The sequence below is a fragment of the Suncus etruscus genome, chromosome 14 (assembly GCF_024139225.1).
Source record: "Suncus etruscus isolate mSunEtr1 chromosome 14, mSunEtr1.pri.cur, whole genome shotgun sequence".
Classification (NCBI taxonomy): domain Eukaryota; kingdom Metazoa; phylum Chordata; class Mammalia; order Eulipotyphla; family Soricidae; genus Suncus; species Suncus etruscus.
Genome location: NC_064861.1, coordinates 53,921,920 through 53,938,635, shown reverse-complemented (window position 1 = coordinate 53,938,635; position 16,716 = coordinate 53,921,920). Strand labels below are relative to the sequence as shown.

The 16,716-nt window shown below is 36.6% G+C and overlaps 1 non-coding gene across 1 annotated transcript; it reads left to right on the top strand.

Annotated features, from left to right (window-relative positions):
• The first annotated feature begins 16,099 nt into the window (after window positions 1-16,099).
• Window positions 16,100-16,229, top strand: LOC126029351 (small nucleolar RNA SNORA22). Its single transcript, XR_007502964.1, has one exon. It is a non-coding gene; the product is annotated as a small nucleolar RNA SNORA22 (small nucleolar RNA).
• The last annotated feature ends 487 nt before the right edge of the window (window positions 16,230-16,716 follow it).

Here is a 16,716-nt window from a genome sequence, read left to right as displayed (position 1 = left end):
ACTAAGACAATGCAGGAAGTAAAGAGCTTGCTTTGTTTGCAGCTAAAGCAAGTTCCAGTTCCCTATATGAATTCTCAGCACTCTATATGGTCCCCTGAACCCTATCAGGAATGATCCTTGAACTCAGAGCCGATAGTAAGTCTTGAGTACTGGCAAGAGTGGACCAACTCCAATGTCAAAAAACAGTAGCAATGATCATTTAAGTATGTGATTGTGAGGATTTTCATGATTATCTAAGACATAGCAGCATATTACAGCAATGCAAAACCATTTTTCTTATTATGCCACCTCTTATTTAGTTACTAGTTTTTTTTATTTCCTTCCTCATTCTTTATCTTCCTCAAGAAAGGAAATTGTCTGAAGAGCTTCCCTCACATATCCAAGAACATTCTCATTGTTGGACATCCATTTTACGTAATTAATTCTTCCTCCATAAACAGCAGAAGTTAGAGTGTGACATATATCTCTTCTTCCAGCTACAATTCTACCTTGTTGGCTTCTCTCTTACACTCATATATTCAGGGTATATAAAACAGGTACTTAATACAACTAAAACTTATGGGTTTTGATTTTTTAATACCCTACACATTTACTATGTTACCCAGTGTGAAGAAAAGTATAGTGGAAAATCAGCTATTTCTAAAATACCTAGCTATCAAAACAGACAGAAAATCAGATATGAGCTTGCAATATAATATGCTGACATTTACAGAAAAATTTGAGGACACTGTGTGATGATTTCAAGAGGTGATAATATTCCTTTCTACAATACCACTGAGGATTTACCTAAAACACTTTCTCTGGTTTGGTTCAATAATCCTGTCATCCTTTACCTTTTAGAAGTATTTCCCCTTTAAGTGGTTTAGTAAAATTCATCATGATGTTTCACGGTGGATGTAGTCAAGTTGTTTTTTATTTTAGTTCGTGTCTTCCTCCCCACCCTCAATTTTCATTCCTCATTCTGAACGCATCCTTACAAAGTGTCTTAAGCAAATCAAAAGAAACCTTCAGATGTGATTTTCTTAGTCTCAGAAGTCCCACATCTTTCTATGCACTTTAAGGGTCACCTGGTGAATAACACTGATTATATTCTATGCATGAAATAATGTGCACTGAACACATTCATTGTTTCCCAGAAAACATCAAAGATTTGATACCACTAAGTCTTCTGTACTTTGGGCCATCTGAATCAGTATGATACGCATATTCAGGGAGAAGCCTGCAACTGAATACACTATAAATAGCATTATACACTCTACTTAATTTAATCTGCCCTTCATATAACCTTTAAGCATGAAGATAACCACATACTGCCAACCATGATGCCTTACCTGCCTCTCTGTCACACAGAACATTATGTTTCACTCTGCCTCTCCTTTCCCAGGAAAAGAGGCAAATGCATTCACAATGAGTGGCAATCCAATGTCAGATCATTATTCAGCCATCTGTAAAATTATTATGGATACCTTAACTGCCTGCTATTTAAGAAACCTGAGATAACAATAAACCGCCACATACTTCTCACCCTCAGGTTACTTGCAGTCCAGTGGGAAATGCAGACAGGTAGATAATGATTATGCAGCCATGTGAAAAATGCTAGAAGAGATACAAGCAGTGTGTCATCAGCTCTTTGAGGAAGGGACATGCAACTGTTCCAGTATGGAAGGTAGAGTAACTGACGTGGAAAAAAACTATAGAGGGAAATAGAGATGAATACACAGCATTGCCATAGATTTTAGCACTTTTAATACAAGCCATCAATACCCCCTACATTTTTTATTAGATCTTCAGCTTTCTGTAATTGTCTTTTCTAATATTAAGATCTTTATGTGGCATCCAATAGGAAAATACACTTTTACAGATATTGCATAGTATTGCAATATTGCATTTACCTGAGAGTATTTATCTGTAGTCAGGTAAACCTAAACCCTAGAATTTCTCCTCTCGAGTTTTCAACACATTTTTGAAATTCCTAGGACTCAGATTTTGTCCCTATAATAAGCTAACAGAAAAGATGGTACTTAAATATAAATCGATATCAAAGAATCAGTGAAACATCTGGATTCACAAAGAATTGGTTTCTATTCCCTTAGCTCTCCAGTAGCTAAACGAGTAAAATGCCATTAGTTAAGTCAAGTCCTCATCAAAAACAAAGTTTGAATATGAAATCTGGAGCTGGGGAGATATAGCACAGTGGGTAAGGCACTTGTCTTGCATGGGGCTGACCCTGGTTTAATTCCTGGTACCATATATGGTCTCCCAAGACTCTCTAGGAGTGAGAACAGAGTTAAGAGTACAGAGCCAGAAGTTAGTCTAATGCTAATTATAGTCCAATCATCAAAAAATAGCATGCGGGGGCCGGGTAGGTGGCGCTGGAGGTAAGGTGTCTGCCTTGCAAGCGCTAGCCAAGGAAGGACCGCGGTTCGATCCCCCGGCGTCCCATATGGTCCCCCCCAAGCCAGGGGCGATATCTGAGCACATAGCCAGGAGTAACCCCTGAGTGTCAAACGGGTGTGGCCCAAAAACCAAAAAAAAAAAAAATAGCATGCGGTGAACACACTGACTACTGTTTGACTGTTTGCTTACATTGCTTACTGTAGCTGCAGAGAAGTAGAGGACAATGGGAGATGTCATAGGAGTGGCAGTTAGGAAGACAGTTACTTCTTGATAAGATTCTATTTACAACAAAAATAATAACTTTAACTCTAACAGTAATTCTATTACCCAGCTAAATTTTGTTCTATTGTGTAAAATAAAACCAGAGGGACTATTAGTAGAGCACCAATGTCTTTCAGAAGCACCTGAGTTGAAAAAAAGACACTTTGAGCTCAGAAGTAGATATATCCTAATTCTCATTAGTCTCAGAATAAGGTATTTGCTGTAGCCAGCCACCCTCCCACCTACATTGTTCTCTGGTGATTTCTAGACACATCACTGTCTGAATGGAGAGGTGAGGGTGACTTTATCTTTTATTATGTGGCAGAAAAAGTTGGGACTCATGCATGTCTTAGCATTTATACTCCTCTCCCGGCTAACTGGAAGGCGCATCTCCCATCTCTCCGTGAAAGGCAGTGCAGAGACATGCCGTGCACTGCCGTGCACTGACGACAGATGGGGGCTGTCACTACTGACAGCCAGCTAGCAGCCTCCAGCAAACAAGCAAGGGATAAAAGACTTGAGATTGGAAAATAAACATGCTGTCTTGGGTTGATGGAAGCTGCACATTTTCAGCATTTTGGAGAAAGGCACGGCATGTTTGCATCAGGTGGTTGTTTGCACTATAGGCAAACCTTTATTTCCTGGAAAACTTTCAGTTCAGTTGAGATGATGAAACACTGAAAGTTCATAATCAATTTACACAACACAACAATCTCCTATTCTACCCAAATATGGCATGTTTTTAAATGATACTAAGTGTAAAAATAACTATGTAAAACTGGGGTCAGAGCGATAGCACATCAAGTAAGGGTTTTACCTTGCATCTAGCCAACGCAGGTTCAATCTGTGGCAACCCATATGGGCTGTAGAGTCTGCCAGCACTGCAGGTTTGCCCCTTTTCCCCAAAAAAATTCCACACACACACACACACACAAAACAAAAGAACATTTGTTTGTTTGTTTTTGGGTCACACCCTCATACTTCAGTATTACTCCTGGCTTTCCGCACAGGAAGTACTCCTGGCAGGCCTGAAAAACCATGTGGGATACCAAGGTTCATATTTGGATCAACCTTATGCAAAGCAAGTGAACTACCCACTTCCTATCACTTGTGCTCAATACGTGAAACATTTTAATGATGTTTCTCATGTCATCTTTGCGACACCAGAGTGCAAGAGTGATGTGGGATTTTACTTTTGGTTTGTTCTGAGGATACATTTGGTGCTTGTCATGGCTCATTCCTCAATCTGTCCACAAGTCCCCCATTCTGATGGGGCTGGGGACCACATAGAGTGCCATGAATAGATCCTGGGTTTGCTGCATATAAAGAAAGCACCCTACCTGTTGTACTACTGCCAAACCCCTCAGTTGAAAAAAAAAATAAGAGTGGCTGGTTCAAATAGATTTATAACTAATAGTGTCTATATTTGATATGTTATCTTGTTTAAGACCCAGTTTTCTCATCTTTAAATTTTACTATTTGTTTCCACTTTAAAGAGACAAGAGAAATTTGGACCCAGTATTAAGATCACAGCCACTCCACAGCCCCTACACACTAAGAAAATATAAATATTTTATGACATAATTAGAATGAATCCTTTCCAGATGTAGATCAGATTTTCTAAGTCCATGCTACAATCTCCAAGAGATCAAGGAAACAAGACCAACTTAGTGATTTAAAGTAAAATTTAATTTTTTTATTAAATACAGAAAATGGTTAGGGATATGAGTTCCTTCACTTTGATTTTCTTTCTGGCATCAAAGGAGGTTATGCTGTAGCTTCACAGCCTACTCAAATGGAGGACACATGAGATTGCAAGAAGGAAGAAAAGGTGAAGTTTTAAAGCCACACCTCAGCATGGAATCAGGTACTACTCTATTATAAGGACCTACCTTTAGAATATTCTTGAGAAGATTCATGAAAATAGTTAATATTTAGTTCTTCATACTTGAGAAGATTCATGAAAATAGTTAATATTTAGTTCTTCATACCATGCCAGAAATGAGCCAGTTGTTCCAGATGTCAACTATAAAAATGGTGGAGAAAAATAACCCCTATTTTGCAAATTAGAATTCTAAAGATTTCTGAAGAGGGCACTATGGCAGAAATTTCTCAGCTAACATGATGAAAAACATAAACTTAATTAACTACAACCCATAGGGATCATAACTACTGAGCTTTTAACTGCAATGTAAATAAATGTTACCATTATATCAAAATTGCTCACAGGAAATAAAAGAATAAATAGCATCAAATATAGTGAATTAGTATCAAAGTGCTTGATACATCTCTATGTAATAAGTGTGTGCTTATAAACCAATATTGCACAGTGCTTTAGTAGCAAGTATTAAACTATATTCAAAACTTAAGTGTGAGCACTTCCATTTAGAACTAAGTAACTCAAGTTTGCATTATTCTGTTAATTAAAGCAAAGAACACCCAGTTAAATTTAAATTTCATTCAACAAAAAGTTTGTTTTTACTATTAGTATGACTCAAGCCATATAGTATTAGCATATTTCCTGGACTGGTAATCTTTATTTAGCCACGACTAATATAAATTCTGAACCCACAAAATTATTTTTTAAATTTTCCTTAATAGATGTTGATCTTTGGGACAGATAATACTCATCCCAATTAATAGAAATATTAAAATTTAAAAATAGTAAGACCCTTAGACCTGTGGATTTTCCCCATTTTAGATGCTTGCTTTTTTGTGTTTTTTGTTTGTTTTGTTTTGCTTTGCTTTGTTTTAGAATAGGTGAGCATAACGACACATGCAAGCACTGTAAATAAACAGGATTGCTTTTCATCCAAGGAGCTAGTTCCAATTCAACTCATGGTAATTAAGGAATCACACAATTTTTAATTTCCAAAGGCTAGTAGATGTTACATTTTTCCTTCTTTTTTAGAGGAACAGTCTTTTAGATTTTGTAATAACTAGAAAAAAGTTATCGGATGAGGCAAAGCAGTGAATGCAATGCGAATTCTCAGACTTTGATGAGGCTATTCCCTGCTAACACAGTCTGATTTCTTAGCCTACAGTCATAACTCCTTTCCGAAGGAATATGCATTACTCTGGGATTCAAGCCAGCTTGGCATCAAAAATCCTTCTATGTGGCTTTTCTCAGCTGCCAACAGCTTTAGTCCGAGAGAAAGAGAGAGAGAGAAAGGGAGAGAGAGAGCAAGAAAGTGTGTGAGAGAAAAAGAAAGAAGGAAAAAAAAACATTTTATCTGCTTTCTCTTAATTGCAGAGAAAGTCTTTATTTGCTTTACGAACACTAAATTATTTCACAACACTATGAAGAAAAAGTATAAAGAAAAAGAAACTCTTTAGATGCATTGAGTACAAACTATGTATTAAAAGTTCTTTCTGTAGATTCAAATAAAAGAATAGAGAAGAGAGCTGTCTTTCCAGAACTATCTCTTTTGAAAGATGCCAGTCCCTTGAAATTTGTATCTAAGTACACTAATTTCACCTTTACCTATGCTGATCTCTCTGTTTCCATCATGCCTTACTCCAGCTTCAGATTTCTCTCTGTTCTCTGGCTCCATCTTCTTGCCAACCTTATGAATTTCTCTACATTTTCTAAGACTTCTCAAGGGTCACTGCTTCATAAAGCTTTCACTGTTGAAAAGACAGCTGCCCAATTAGAAGTTGTCTGTCCTCTCCTATATTACTTAATCTCATCTCTTCCTCCATCTCTCTTCCTCTCACACAGGAAAGTTAATATCACACTGCTTATTGTATGTCTCTTAGATTATGGTCCCCAAGAATGTCCTGTTATAGATTCCAGCACCTATATAGATGGTAATATTATTTGTACTGTTATTTGTTAAACAAAAAAATGACAGCAATTAATTTCTTGAGAATATTGTACATCCTAATTTTAAGGTCAGTCTTAGAAATGTTATCTATACATGTAAAATGTATAAATTTTATCTATATAGTAAATATTATCTCTATATAGCAGTTATTGCTATTAGTCTACCCATACTAATCTGACGTCCAACTGGGAACATCTATATCATCTGCTATGACAGTTAGTGAATGTTTTGTCCACTTGGAAAAGTAAAAAAAATTGCCATCACCACAATTTTTATTATAAGAAAAATATTTGTTTATTTATTTATAAATGTATTCATACACTTGGCAACACTCAGACATAACTGAAGATCGAAACTGGGGCAGCCATGTGCAAGGCTGACCCGACTTGCTGTGCTATCATTCCTGCCCCAAGAGCGATATTTAAAAAAGCCGTTTTCAGTTTGTAAAAGCCCTAAACCCCTGTACATTCAGAACATAATAACATTGGAGATAGAGTTTTTAAGAGGTAACTTAAAAACCTTAAGTGAAATTTAAGTTATATCAATCCAAATCCAATCTTGTTTTTCTTATTTTGATTATATATATACATATACATGTGTTATATATATATATATAAAATCCTTCACCAATATCCCAAGTGTCCTTCCTCCCCACCCCACACTGGCCTGTACTCTAGACAGTCCTGTAATCTAGACTCTAGATTGTACTCAATCTTATGGGTATTCTTATAAGGACATGAGGATACTCAAGACTCAAACATATGGGGAAAAGGTCATGTATGACACAGTGAGATGCCTGACCATTTTCAAGTCATGAAAAGAAGTCTCTGAAGAAACCAAATCTACCAGTGCCTCATTCTTAAAGTTCAAAGATAGGCAAAGTAAAATTTAAAAATCAACTCTTAATCTATGGAATTATCTTTCTAAAATATTAATGAGCAGCAGCAAGCAGTCAGTAAAAGAACTCTGGGGTTTTAGTTTGATTTACTTTGTTTTATTTCCCCTAAGCAGTAAAATTTTATTGTTTTGCTTTATTTTTGGTTTGGGGGCCACACTCAGAAATTCTCAGGGCTTACTTTTGGCTCTACACCTCAGGAATTATTCCTGTCTTTGTTCAGTGAACCATATGATATGTCAGGGAGGAATCCTAGGTTGGCCACATGCAAAGCAAATGCTCTCTGCCTGTTGTACTATTGATCCAGTCCCTAAAATATAAACAAAGTGTTTCCATGTACTCTTATGTAAGTTATAGAAATCATAATGAAAGAAATACTTTTTAAACCAGGGATTTTATTTTTGACTTGACTTCTTTGGAGATCCCAGGCACCCTTCATTTTTTATGGGTTATTTCTCTTGGGGCTTAGAAATAAAAACTGACAAGACACAATACTACAGAAAACCATGTAGCTTTCAGAATAATGTTACAACAACAAAAAGACTACACTTGTACATGGTAATATTAAGTGTATACTAAGGAAAATTCATATGGAAACAGCAAATAATGAGTTCATACAATTATAAAATTAGTTTTCATGAAAATGTTTCATGAGTTCCTGAAAGGATAATAACGATTTTCAGGAATCTCTGGACTGTGTTTGATAAATGCTTCATTAAACAAAATTTCTAACTTTGATTAACAACGAAGGAAAGTAAAAAAAAAATGGTGAGGTGATTAAACAAAGGGTTTTTGTAATCACTTTGTGGGGTTCATATGGTTTACTGGCAGTGGGACTTGGGGTTTCAGGTTACTCAAATCATCTTTGAAGGTTAAATAGTTCCAATTTCTGGGTGTTGACTAAGAATTAAATAACTAAAACTAATAATACATTATTGTTATTATTATCACAGTAATAACAATAAAATTAAAATTCTAGGAGTATATACTATAATATCATTTAAATATGATCCCCTTCTTTATTCTTCCTAACTATCAATACAGAGAGAACTAAGATAATTTAAAAATGGACAATAAGAACATCTTGAGTATTAGATTTTCAATCATTCTTTTGATGAGTTTCAAAATATAATATGTAGTGAGTGGCTTAGGTGTCAGTATTAATACCAAAATCAACTGCAGCAGCAGAAAAAGAAAAAGAATTGTTGCTCTAATATGAATATCTGAGATTTTTTTATGTTTTGAAATATTTTCCATAAGTGAACATCCCTTTTTATATAGAAATGAAAGGAAATAAAATTCTTTGTAAAAAAAATTGTCGAAATGATACCTCAGTGGTGGCATGGTGCAGCAAGGACTTTCTCCCTATGAAAAAAATGTAAGTAGAAAATTATATATTTTTTAATCTCTGGAATTTTGTTTTGTTTTGTTTAGGGGGCACACCTGGTGATGCTCAGGGGTTACTCTTGCTTAGAAATCGCTTCTACCTTGGGGGATCATATGGGACGCCAGGGGATCAAACTGCTGTCTCTTATAGGTCAGCTGTGTACAAGGCAAATGCCCTACCACTGCACCACTGCTCCCACCCCTATGGAATTTTTCTAAGGGGACACAGACAATGCAAAAATATTTTGTATGGGAAAAACTCAAAGTTCAAAAAGAAGAAAAATAGCCTGTGACACATGAGGTAGTTGTACCCTCTCAACTTGCCAGTTCAGCCTGATGGAGGCTCCATTTTCAGGGTAACTCAAGGATACAGGGCTCCTCACTAAGGTTCTCATTGAAAGGAGACAGTAATTCCTGTCAATGTTTATCCTCTGCCTAACTCCAAGCTCTAGGACCTCTTGGTCATTTTATAAGAATGATCACGAAGTTTTTCTAGGCTTCTCTTCCTCGATCAAGGCCTCTGCTTAAGTGGAAGTATGACCTCACACTCCCTAGTAGCTCCAAAAATCCTCTCTCCAACTCATGGATGAGTTGGAGCTCATACCCCAGAAGAACAGGAAGAACAAGATGACGAGAAACGAATGCCTTTCTTGCAACCCAACTCATGAAGAGAGTATGGGATACTCCTAGAAAAAGGAGCCATAATTTCTTCTCTAATTCTAGAATTGTTTGAGGCACAAAGATCATTTCTCTGGATGGTGAAGCTGCAAAAACAGGCTGTTGTAATCATAAAGGAATTAACTTTATTTGGAGCAAGAGAGAAAGCAAGAAGTAGCATCTATGAAAAGCTCTTCTTTTAGGAACAAACCTTAAAGATCCAAGGATGAACCCTTCAGAGTGACCTGACATAAATGAATTAGACTGTGGTGTAACAGTAAAGCAAACAACTGACAATTTATGGGACCTAGTGACTTTCATGATTAGAAAACAAACAAAATTCAGGTAGAAAGGCAACTCAATCAAGGAAAGAGATCATCAGAAAAAAAGCTGCTAAAAATTCTTGTTAATTCAAGGTACTGAGCAATTGTCCATAGATAACTTAGGAAAAAATAGTCAAAGTCTGTTCCTGGTGGTAAAATGATGCCCCACAATGGGCAAGCCAAGTCACAAAGTCAACACTAGACATAAATGGAAAAATCAGTCCCCAGAGTTACTGAACTATCATATTTTAAACACAATTTATAAGACACACAGAAACACACAGACACAGAAACTGAAAAGTATAACTAGTTATAACATGAGAGTTTCAGTAAGAAATAATAGAAATGGCTTTAAAGTAGATACAGATTTCAGGTATATACAAAAATAAAAATGTTACAATAGCTTTTATGACTTGAAAAATACTAAGGGAAACTGTACTTAATGAAGTCTAAAGATGTAGATGCAGTTAATAAGTACAATCATTTTTAAAATAAAGTAGTAAAGCAGAAAGGGGGGGGGGGCAGAGCAATAGCAAAGCAATAGGGCATTTGCCTGTCATGTGGCCAATCTAGGAAGGACCTTGGTTCGATCCCCGGCGTCCCCTATGGTCCCCTGAGCCAGGAGAGATTTCTGAGCTCATAGCCAGGAGTAAAAACTAAGTGTCACAGGGTGTGGCCCAAAAAGACAAAAAAATTAGTAGGAAAGGGATTTTAATATTAATCTTTCATTTAAGGGAGGATTGAAATAAAAATCTAGAAATTACAATTAGAGCAAATTAAAATTCTGGGTTTATAAAGTACAATGACAATAAAATTAGATCAGAATCTATAAAGTTTATTGAGGAAAAATAGGCAGAACACTCGAAGACCTATATATTAAAAAGTCTTCGAGGATAGAACACCAATGGCAAGGATTTTAGCATCAAATATAAACAAATAGGATTACATCGAACTAAGAAGCTTCTGCATGGCAAAGGAAACCCAACTTAAAACAAGAAGACAGCTAACGGAATGGGAAAAATTTTTAGCATTCAACACATCAGATAAAGGGCTGATAACCAGAATATACAAAGCACTCAGAAAGCTGAGTCCCCCAAAACCAAATAAATCCATAAAAAATGGGGAAGTGAAATGAATAGATACTTCTCCGAGGAGGATCGAAAGATGGCCAACAAACACATGAAAACATGCTCACTTTCACTAATCGTTAGGGGAATCCAAATCAAGACAACAATGAGGTACCACCTCACACCAATGAGGATGCTCACATCAAAAATGGGGGGGGGGCGGCTAGGTGGCCCTAGAGGTGAGGTGTCTGCCTATAGGAACTACAAAAATTATTCAAAATAGTGAAAAATAATAAAATTAAGATGTTATATTAGTTAATAGTAATTCAGTGAAAAATAAAGCAGTGACTGGGGGGAGGAACGTGAAACATTTGGAACAAAAATTAAAAAGCACATACAAATCCAATAATATTTTAAACTTGAATAAATTAAACAGGCTCACAGTGCATTAAAACCAAATATAAGATAACTGATATTGGGGCTGGAGTGTTAGTACAGGGGGTAGGGCATTTGACTTTCATGCAGTCAACCCAGGTTTGATCCCTAGCATCACATATATATGATTCCTGAAGCATTGTCAGAAGTAATGCTTCCTCACAGAGGCAGAAGTAATGTCTTTTTGCTGAGAAAGGACAAAAAACTAAATCTAAAACCAAACAAAAACATTAATTGATCAGAAAGCTCTTGACATGCTGAATACATACTTTGTATGAAGTGGGCTTGGGTTCAATCTCAGCAAGAGTGACCTCCAAGTAGTGTCAAGTGAAATCCCTGAATACTACTGAGTGTGAATCCAAGACAAAAGAAACCCCCCCCAACTTGATCCAACAATATTCTTTGAAAAGAGATACATGCAAAACATAGATAAATGGATGCAGAGAGTAAACTAAAAACAACCATAGCAACCATAGAAAGCTGAGAAATATCAGAAAAAAAATTGATTTTGAGCAATATTTTAGGGGGCATACACTTGGCATTGTATTCAGGGGTTACTCCTAGCTCTGCACTAAGAAATTAGTCCAAGTGAAACACAGGGGTTCATATGGAATGCCAGATATTAAACCCTGGTCTGCTGCATGCAACACAAATGTCCAAACCACTATACTAGCTCTCCAGCCCTCGAGATAGACTTTTAAATAAAATTTTAAAATAAAGGAATACATTATAAGCATAGATAAATAGAATGTCTGTATATAAACTTTAAAGTCAAATTCATAAAGCTAACCTGACAGAATAAATCCAGAGTAATTAGAAGCTGAATATTTTACTTTTGATAATGGTCAGAACTAGTAAAATACATAAGGAAGTAGAAGATTTGAATATAATAAGACAAATGACCTACTGAAGATAATATCCAACATCGTTGAAAATGCTTTCTTCTCAAGTGCTCATGTAACAGTTTAAAACTTCTACACTAGAGATTCCATGTTCATGTTAAGCTTTAAAATGGTTTTCATACATTAACCACTTGAAAAGTAAATAAATATTTTAAAAATACATAGCATTTTGTCCTTCAATGTATTTAGATACTATCACAAAAAAGAAAAATAATAATTCATCATATGAATATGATCCTTGCAACTCATTATCTGATATAGAACTTGATTAGAAAATATGAAGAACATTTGTAAGCCAAAATTGCATGAAACTTTAAAAACACAGGAGAAAAATAATATAATTAAAGTGGGTAAATCAAGTGGTAGTCATCCCAACAATACATATAAGAAAATGAATATGAGTGGAATGTTTGTGTCACCTGCATATTGTTATGTTGAAATTCAAATACCCAGTTATTAGATTAGATTTTAGAAGACAGAGCACATGGATAGATTTAAAGGTCAAGGCCCTTAAAATACTTAAAAGAAAAGGACAGTCTTTGATGAAAGCCCTGTGGAGAGGCCCTATGAGCATATAATGAGAAGGCAGCTGTCCACAAACCAGTTCTTACCAAGAAACAAATCTGTTTGCATGCTATCTTACACTTAGACCATTCTGCACCATGAGAAATAAAAGACTGTTGATTATGCCACCAAATCTATTTTTTATGGGATCTGTTGGGGACTGACTTGTTTGAGGCCATTTTGCTATTCTTTCTGCCATAATCCAGCCTTTCACCTAAAGGCTACATGCAGTCTTGCTGTAAGTTCTTGGGCCAAAGAGAAAGGAAAATGCAGCTGCAAAGTATAATTAATCTTTTAGCCCGGAGGAGAGCAACACAGCCCAGTACCATTCCCAGAAATGAGGCCTTACTCCCTTAACCATATCCCTGAGTTAACAAGACATTCATTATTGTGTATATGTTACATTGTCTGTACAAAATTATTTCTGTAAGAACATTGCCCCCACCTTATATCTGTTAAAAAGTTTAGAAATGCAGCTAGAAGGTCACAAGATGTTTCCATGGATACTGCAAGAAGTATTGCCCACTTGCCTTATTTGGAATAATGAAGTAATTTTCATGCCAAAAGAATGATTGACATTGCCTTTTGCCTGCCCCCTTCTCCTTCACTATATAAAAAGAAGCTGTAGCCAAATAAAGTTGCCCTTGAGCAGTGAGACATTGCCTTGGGTCTTTATTATTAACCTCTCTCAGATTTTTTACAGTGTGGTTGTGCTTCTACCCAGCAAAATAGGAGTGCGGTTGTCTGAGAAGTCTTCCCAGCTAATTCCTGCTGGCCGGGCCCCCCCTGGGGGGCTTCAGGACCCCGCATTTTGGCGCCCAACGCTGGGCTCGAAGACCACCGCCACACTCCGAACGACTACGGGTCGGCGAGTCCGGAGCTGTTTCGTAAATCGCAGGATATACCCCATCCGGGTAGGCGTTGAAACGAGTTAGCCTTAATCAAAAATTTAAACTGCAGTTTTTTCAGTCGTTCTGATCACCGCCCCTGATTGGCTCTTGGGGCTTCGCCCGTTGGCTTCACTTCCATGGGTGTTTCGTTGAGTACTGAACTTAAATTCATTAAATATATACAGTCTGAGTTGAAAGCCAGACATATAGAGGTTACCAAAAAAGAATATTTGTAATTTTCTTATGTTTATTCATAATGTATGTCATTGGTTTATTATTACCTGTCCAGAAATTGTTGCGTCCACTTGGGACAAAGTAGGACATGAAATGAGTGATTATTTTGTAAATAATGATGATTCACAGAAGGAAAAAATTATGTTCCAATATTGGAGCCTGTTAAGAGATATCATTGTAACTAAAAATGCCGGAACCGCCAAAGACATCATCCATGCCGTTGAATCTCATGTACAACAAGTCTCCCGTGAGTGTTCCAGGACTCCCTCTCGTTCTAATTCTGTCTCTCATCTCCCTTCTCCCTCTGAGAATACTTCCCCTTGTCCTCCCTCCACCACTGATTCTTCTACCTTTGTCTCCAAAGTAACTAATGCTCTTAAAGATCTCTCTAATCTTCTCATTTATATCCCTCCCTTACTTCTGTCCATGCTTCTGCTCTATGCACCCAGACCCCTACAGAAGAGGCCGCTGCACCCTCTGTGCAAAATCCTAAACAGCCCTTCACTTCCCTAGCTTCAGCTCCGTCCCTGTTCCACCAAAACCTTTACTCCCCTCACCACCCTCCCCTCCTTAGCCAGCAATTGCAACAATACAAAGCCTTTAATTGGAAAAGCCTCAAAGAGCCATTTCAAGCCGTAACCTCCTATGGCCCCCAAGCCCCTTACACGCTCTCCTGCTTAGAATCTAAAAGCTGAACTCTTTGTCTCTTGAGAAGTTAACTTTTTTTTTTTTCCATTGCAAAGCCCCTGCAAATAGGCAGGAATCCTAATCTCTAAGCTCTTATAGCTGGCCTCGCCTCTTTTCATACCTTAAAGGTACAGCACACTTTCCAGGTCCCAGCTTGCCAACATGGCTCTTGCTGCCCTCCGTGCCTGGAAGTCGCTCCCCAAAGCCAGCATTCCAGCAGCTCCCCCACACCGGCAACAAACTGTTGCTGCTTTCTCCCTCCCCCCCCCTTTTCTGACTTGAGTTCCCAACTCACCACAATTACATCCATGGTCTCTCACCTCTCTAACAAACTTGATAATGCTCTTGGCTCAAAAACCAGCGCTACCTTTCCTGTCTTTCTCCCTAATGGAGAAAGTCTTCCCCCGCCTGCTCAGCAGCCTCCACCGCAGAGAACGCTCAGTCCCTAACCATGGCAGATTCCCTCCTCTCACCGCTCCCCCTCTTAAAGCTATAGATATGAAACTACTTGGCCAAATTAAAAATCTTAAACAAATCTTAAGCCTTCAAAAACAGGCTGCTTCTCTTAATTCACAAGTTTCTGCCCTTCAGGCTTTCCCCCGCCCTCCTAAATCTATAGCTGTCTGTCCTTTGCCCACTAAATTCCACGGCCAAGCCCCCCCTCTTGAGAATTCAAAGGAACAAACTAATAAAAGTCAGGCTAAGTGCCATAAAACAGAAACTGCTGCAGTGCCTACAAAAAATTCTAAGGGCACAGTAAGCAGGATAATTACAAAGTATCATCTGCTAAGCCATAAAACCTTGCGATATCTACACTTTGCTGTTAAAACTTCTGAGCCTAATGTACCCTTTACTTTGCTCAAACCAATCCTCAGCCTCCTTCAGCCTCTTTCCTGCCAGCCTTGGAAAACAGCCAGCTCAAACCCTGCCACTCCCACTTTAAGCCTTCCAATTCACCTTGAAATACCCAATCTTTGTTATTCAAAAGAAATCTGAAAAGTGGCATCTCTTGCATATTCTCAAATCAATTAATAAAACCATGATCCCCATAGTGCTTTTGCAACCCAGACTCCCCTCTTCGGTTGCCATTCCCTCTAATTCCAATAAATTAGTAATTAATCTTAAAAGATTGCTTTTTTTTATATATCATTACACCCTGCTAACTGTAAATAATTTGCCTCTAACCTTCCTGCTGTTAACTGTGCTAGCCCCTCCCCAAGTTATCACCTTGTCAGCCCTACACTTCGTCAAATATGTGTTATTAGGTTTAGTGCATTAAGTAGTGTAAAGTAATTATTAAAACATTAAAAAGCAACAGGAACATAAGGGCAATAAACTTTTTTTTTTCATGCCTCTCAGAAAATTTTAAAGCAAGGTCATAATTCTGTCACTTTACAGATAACAAAATGTTGGTAAAAGAAAAACTTCTTTGTGTTTTAAAATCCAAACGAACACAAAAGTGTTAAATTTAAGTCTTATATTTCTATTAAAAATTTTATTTTAATTTTTAAAGTATTTACAAAATTATGTCAAAAATAATGTAGTTAGCCTTTTTAAACAATATAGTTAATTTAATGCACAGTGAACACCTAGGTGTGCTTTATAGTACCCTTAGTTTTAACTTTGTGCTACAGCAATAGTTGTTCTTTATTTCTGCATTAAAAGAACTATTATTTTAAGTGCATTCAAAATATCAGCACATTATACAAATCTGTATATTTGTGTCGCAGTTAAAAAATAATATAAATCAAAAAATATATTATATATAATTTTATAAGAATATATAAAAGTAACTAAACTTTATAAGCAAATTAACTAGTATTAAATACAATTTTGGTCTTAAGTTCTAGGTGTGTAAATGCATCAAATGTCTTTAACTATATTTTGTAATAATCTAAGCATTTAGTTAATTTAGTATATAATATTTTTTACAAATTATTCACTTAAAGTCTTCATAGTAAAAACAGTTGTTTGTATTTTTAAAATCAGTTTTTATACCTTTAATAATCATAGTTCATGCTATTGTGTTTAATCATAAAAATTTTAACACTTTATTGCAGCTGTCTTACTATTCTACTGCAAAACCAATTTAAAGAAAACCTATTCATTTACAGCAAATGATTTCATACTTCAAAGTGAAGACTCCTTCTACAGTGCTCATTAACCATTTTACTTAATGTTTTAAACTTCA